Below are 6000 nucleotides of genomic sequence, written 5' to 3' on the forward strand. Positions count from 1 at the left end.
TGACCAGAATAATCAATGTTGAGATGAGCATTAATAGAGGCAAATGAATGTTTTTGCTTTTATGAAAAAACAAACCCAGAGTAGCCATGTCAACATAATAGTCTTATTGAGGTGCCTTTGAGTTACCAGTTTCCTGTAATAGGCTCATGACAGTTCCCATTGAAAGCTCTAAAAGAAGTTGCTTTGGAACTCAAACTGTACCCAAAACCGCTGTCTGCAATACAGGAAAGCCTAAGATCTCAAATGCCAAATGCAGGGTGGTCTAACACCAAAGTCACTCGCATTTGTACTTCCAACTACTTACTAAATGTGACGGAAGAATGCTTAGGTAACACATACAACAAAAGATGATAGGGAGTAATCAGCTGCTCAGGTAATAATAATACCCTTGCTTCTGATCTCCAGGAGACAATTCAATACTTCTTCTGTGATGATCTCACTAGGAATTAAAACCGGAATACCAGGTGGATAAGGACATACAAGCTCTCCACAAATTTCACCGAGGCTATCTCTTATGAATATGTCATATGAAGCAGAAGTAGATGGTTACTCTTTTAAAGAACTTCCATTACAAGTCCGACGAAATCTCAATTTAGATAAAATGCAATGGTCATCGTTTCGTGCATGAATGTTATAATGTTCATACATTTCAAAAGGATTGACATGATGTGATGCATTTCACAGTATCATGACAAAGTTACTGTTTTGGTGCAATATAATGGCCAGCTGGGTGTTATTTCTGGAGGATAGAGTTGCACGCATTATGTGATATTTTACACTGGATTTTCACAGCTGCTATCTCAAAACTGAGAGTGCAATGAAGCACTGATTTTAACACAAGCTTTTTGATTGTGTTGATGTGCAAACAACTCTTTTCCTGCGTCAATAATATATACATAGCTCCTGTCCCTGTTTTTTTGTCTCTGTTTGGTTCGACAAGCTGCTCAAGGTGTGTGGAGCAAGGAAGAGATTGTGTTTGCGAGATCAAGCATAAGAGGACAAAATACAAACTTGCAAAAATAATTAATTATAGTATCAATTTAATTTGATCTAGTAAAGTGCTCTAACTTGACATTACATTCTAAATATGTAGCTCATGCTTGCCCACACTACTCTCACACCTAAATCGCACTCCTTGATCCCAAGCAAGTTGGGCAATGGGCACAAGATATTGACTTTGAATAAGTTCTCCTACTACTAAATAAACCTTATAACTATAACTATGTAAGCATTAAAAATGAGGAAAAAAAAAATATTGAACATGGTAGAACAAGCTTTCTAATAATAGCTACACTGAAATCCAGCAAAATAGCAGTGCCTGTACTCGGCAGAGTTGCGAGTTATAGATAATCCCGATCTCTGTACCCAAAATAACAGTAGCAACAATGTTTTCACTTGTCAGGTAGAAAGATCAAGCGCATAGGCTGTTGTCATATTTCTAGCCTGCTGCTATGTTTCTATTCAGACATGGTTCATGAGCCGCATTTTGGTATTTTCTAGTAAGAACAGAGAAATAATAATTTAGTTGTTCTATGTAAGAATCTTGCCATATCAGAAACAAACTTTCTGGACCTATTTGTAACTGGACCTTAGGTTATTAGAATATATCAACTTAAGTTTAAATTTAAATCATATGCATAAATAATCCACTGAACAATCTCTATGTAAAACATAAAAAGATTTACCATTAGAATACCCATAATAGCAAAAGTCACAAATTTAAGTACTGAACGTCAAACTAAAGCATAGTAAACACAACTCTAGACAACCATTACAAATTCAAAGACATGAAAAGCACTAAAAGTAGTCCACAAAGAAAAACATTAAGCATTTGATTGGTGATTTGCATTGTTATCAGCTGATGAGCCTCTTACATCCATATGTGAAACAATTTCAGTCCTGAAAAAAAAAATGGTATTCAATACAACTCACTCTAGTAGAGTTTCTGCAAAGATCCTATCCTGAGCCTTTAGAAATGCACAATTTTACAAGGTTGATTGGTGAGTACGTAACTACCAAAGCAGAAAACTATTTTGTACAAATAATAAGACTACTGGCCTTACTAAGAAAGAGACACGACGAATCATTATTGTATCACGCCACATATTCCAGACATCATGTAGTTCTAGTACTAAAAATCTTTCCGTAGGCTTTCAATCATGTTCTTGTTCCACTCTCATGTTAGAAACTATGTTATATAAAGTATGGCTTTGTGCAGAGGTTAAAATAAAAAAAACATTCACATGTTTGAACCGACTATTCCACAGTCAATCAAGAAAAACAGAGAGAATCTGAGCTATCAGGAGACTAAACAACTATAGCCACCTCAGTACAATCAAGAACTAAGTTCATACTTTGATCTGATCAATCAAAACCTGGGCATGGACTTTTATTTACGTTAAGGCAACTAGGCAGAAATCACATAGAAGTACAATATTACTAAACTGATCAGAACTGATTGTAATAGAAGAAGTACAAAGAATATTTACTTCTTACCGGTGGTTGAGGAGCAAACATAGTAGCTAATTCTTCAGGAATCCCTCCTTCCTTAGATATCATGTAATTCTTCAGCACACTGAAGGTTTCTTCAAGTTTGGACTCCAAACGCGCAACCTTTTGATGCAAATATGTAGAAGTTGCAGATGATTCATCATAGCTAGATGAAGAAATGCTCAGCTCGCTAAGTCGTCGCTTTGTATTCAAGAATGTGTTTGATGGAGCTGCTCCCATACCCATACATCTTACCCTCCCAGAGTGTTCTGCCCCTAATATCTTACCAACAATATCTTCTGGGGAAACTTCAGACTCATTAGTGTTACAATGAGTCATATGTGACTCAATTTGTTCCTACGATCATATCAATATCAATAGTAAGTATAAAATAGTAATAGATGAAGAATACTATACAATAACAATGAAATTGATATTCAAAAAAATGCATCGATGCCATACTTACCCCTATAGTTTGAGCCTCAGCATTCACAAATGATCCGTTCTTTCTCTTATGAGTTTCAATAAACATTTTTCCTCGACTAGGAGCTTTACCAGTTTCCAGAAACTAAGAAAGAAATGTATTATAAATGTTATCCAAAAACAGTTTAGTTAAAGACAAATCAGAACTATTAAGTTAAATGCACATACCATCTCATAACGTCTTCTCGAGTTAGCCTTTGAACCACCAGTGTGTGGCATTTTTTGCTTCCTCTGGATTTCCTTATTTCTTCTACAAAGCTCCTATCAACAATAACAGCGGCAACTCAAAATGTTCATCTTTATATAATTATGATGAAACAAAACTTATTAACATAATCAGAATCTTACCATTGTTGATGGTTTCAGACGGTAAGCAACAAAACTAGCCCATTGATCTTTATTTATACCAGATGGCACATTACTAATGATCTCATTTTTGCTTCTTGCAGGGTCAAAATATTCATTCCACAATCTCTGCCTATGTGTAGCCCACTTTTTTGAAATGCTACTATTGCAATATCTGTATGCAATGGACTCACATACCCGAAAAAGAAATCGAGGCTTTAAATAAAAAATAGAAGTTAGCTTTCTCATGTATTCAAAAAATCTTTCGAAAAATTGTGTGCATATATATATATGCAAGAACACTTGTACCTTCAATATTGTTTCAAAGCAGTCTTCCATGTACTTCTTAGGCATGCCTGATTGCCCTGACCACCTCTCAAAACTAATCGGGAAACAAATTACAATCAATTGCCAATGATCCACAATATCCAGCGAGCAATCCCTGTGCATCACCATATGCTGAATTGTATGCGTCAAAGTCCACAATGATGCGCTCTCCAACAGTTAGATTATTAACCTCATTAACCTTGACATTAATCTGCTTGATAGCGTTTTCTGAATCTTTAACAAAAAAATCAGTTACTTAACCAAAAAAGAAAAAAAAAGGTACTCATAAGTTGAACTAAAAATGACATAAGAAATATATACCTTTAGCCTCTACTCTCCAATAACGTGCAGATGGACGTGGGTGCAGAGATGTTGCACTTGAATTAGAAGGTAGAATTGGAGCTTGTTCTTGCTGCAGGGCAATTGGAGGTTGTTCGTGCTGCGGCAGAATTGGAGTTTGTTCTTGTTGTGGGACTCCATCAGCTTGTGAGGGATTTGTTGAAGCAACTGGGAGGTCTTGTGCCACTGGAGTAGTTGATGATGAAGCATGTCCATTAGCTGACTTTAGTGGATTCTTAAAACGTTTAATCTTTGGCATGACTGCATATTCATAAAGAACAGAGAGGTGAATCAAATATGAACAAGTTCTGAGATGACATGGTAATATCATGTAATTGACAAAGGGAATCTGTTTAATACCACTCGAATACGCAGAAAATAAAAAAATTACGCGATGTCACAATATCAATAAAGCTTGGCAGTAAAAACAAATCCTAATATAAAGCAAAAAACGTGTGCCCAACAATATGGATGAAAGCAAAATGTAAACTTAGAAGAAATTTAGTTGAAGTAAAATAAAACTGACCTGATGCTACCATCTGATTCCATCTCTCCAAAATGGATTATAGGGGAAATTTATAGCTCTCGGAAGGGAAGTTTTGTCACCAAGAAAAGTGGAGGACAGGGGAAAGTGGGAAGATTGAGGGGAAGGTGGGAAGATGGAGGGAAAGCTTCAGAAAATGGTGTTGGTGGAAATATGGAGGGAATAAATGAGTTACTAGGTTAAAAGCGAGGGAAACAAAAAACCCTACGTAAATTTTGTTTAAACTTTTCCCTCTCTTTAATTTCTATCTTCACTATTATTTAAATAGGAGCACATTTAAAAATAGTCATGTAGTTCCATTTCATTTTTATCAAAATTAAAAAATTTATTTATACTTCACATATCTTAATGTTTATCAAAAAATGATTTTTTTTCTAATATTTTATTAATGTAATGCTTAACTACTCTTTTATTTGAATTATAATTTTACTAGTGAAATTATCCATGCTTCGTGCGACTATATGAATTATTTATATGTAATATTTATATTTAGGTTAGTATTGAATATATAAGATAATATCGATATTTCTCTTCATTTGCGATATCATACATTTTTTTTAAAACATATATATCTATTTTATTTTATTTTTTACATTTTTTTAAAATGCAAACTATTCATATGTATATAGTAGAACAAAATATTCACCGTGGTGGACTAAATGGAATAAGAGGTAATATGTTGAAATTAACAATATATTGTATTACGTTGAAAATATTTTATATGTTTTTAATTTCCTATATCTTTTGTAGGAGTACTAATTTTCTATACAAACTCTTAGTAAAAAAAAATTAAATATTTTATTATGTGTTCTTTATTATTACATTTGTTTATTATAATTTTTTAAACATTAATTAAATATTTATAAAATTATGAAAAATGAAACATACAAAAATTATGAATAATATTTAATATTATAAGTTACAAGTAAGATGAAGTGACACGCGTTATAAATAATATTTAATATTATATTTGTACATTATTTTTTAATATTATATTTGTACATTATTTTTTCAATAGTACTAACAATACTACATAATAATCATTTCTTGAAATCTAACAAATATTATTATCAAACTATATTATATTCGGAAAAGTGACTATTAGAAAGAATAATTGCATACTTACAATACGTCATTGTTAAGAATTACAAAGTCATTTTTTAAAAATCATACTTGCTTGATGAATGATAATACAAACATAAAAAAAATATTTAAAAAAAACACGTCTAAGTACATAGAAATAAAAAGAAAGACTTGAGAATGAAATATCTCTTACATTCGTGTACTTCTTTTTTGTTACATGTTAGTTAATTCACAAACAAATATGATAAAGAAGAGAAATAATAATTTTGTATGTGAATCCTCATAAAGTAAATATGAATTTATATAGACAAAATTGAGGAAATGGAAAAATAAGGACTTGAGAATGAAATATTTATTAACTTCATTTATTTTATTTTTTTTGTTACATA

The 6000-nt window shown here is 32.4% G+C and overlaps 1 long non-coding RNA gene across 1 annotated transcript; it reads right to left on the reverse strand.

The window, feature by feature from the left end:
* Positions 1-2593: 2593 nt before the first annotated feature.
* LOC125833674 (uncharacterized) lies at positions 2594-3476 on the reverse strand. Its single transcript, XR_007443312.1, has 3 exons — positions 3322-3476; positions 2957-3234; positions 2594-2847 (listed from the first exon to the last, which is right to left on the reverse strand). It is a non-coding gene; the product is annotated as an uncharacterized LOC125833674 (long non-coding RNA).
* Positions 3477-6000: the final 2524 nt, after the last annotated feature.

Source organism: Solanum verrucosum, unplaced genomic scaffold, assembly GCF_900185275.1.
Source record: "Solanum verrucosum unplaced genomic scaffold, falcon-dt-bn FXZP01000307.1, whole genome shotgun sequence".
Classification (NCBI taxonomy): domain Eukaryota; kingdom Viridiplantae; phylum Streptophyta; class Magnoliopsida; order Solanales; family Solanaceae; genus Solanum; species Solanum verrucosum.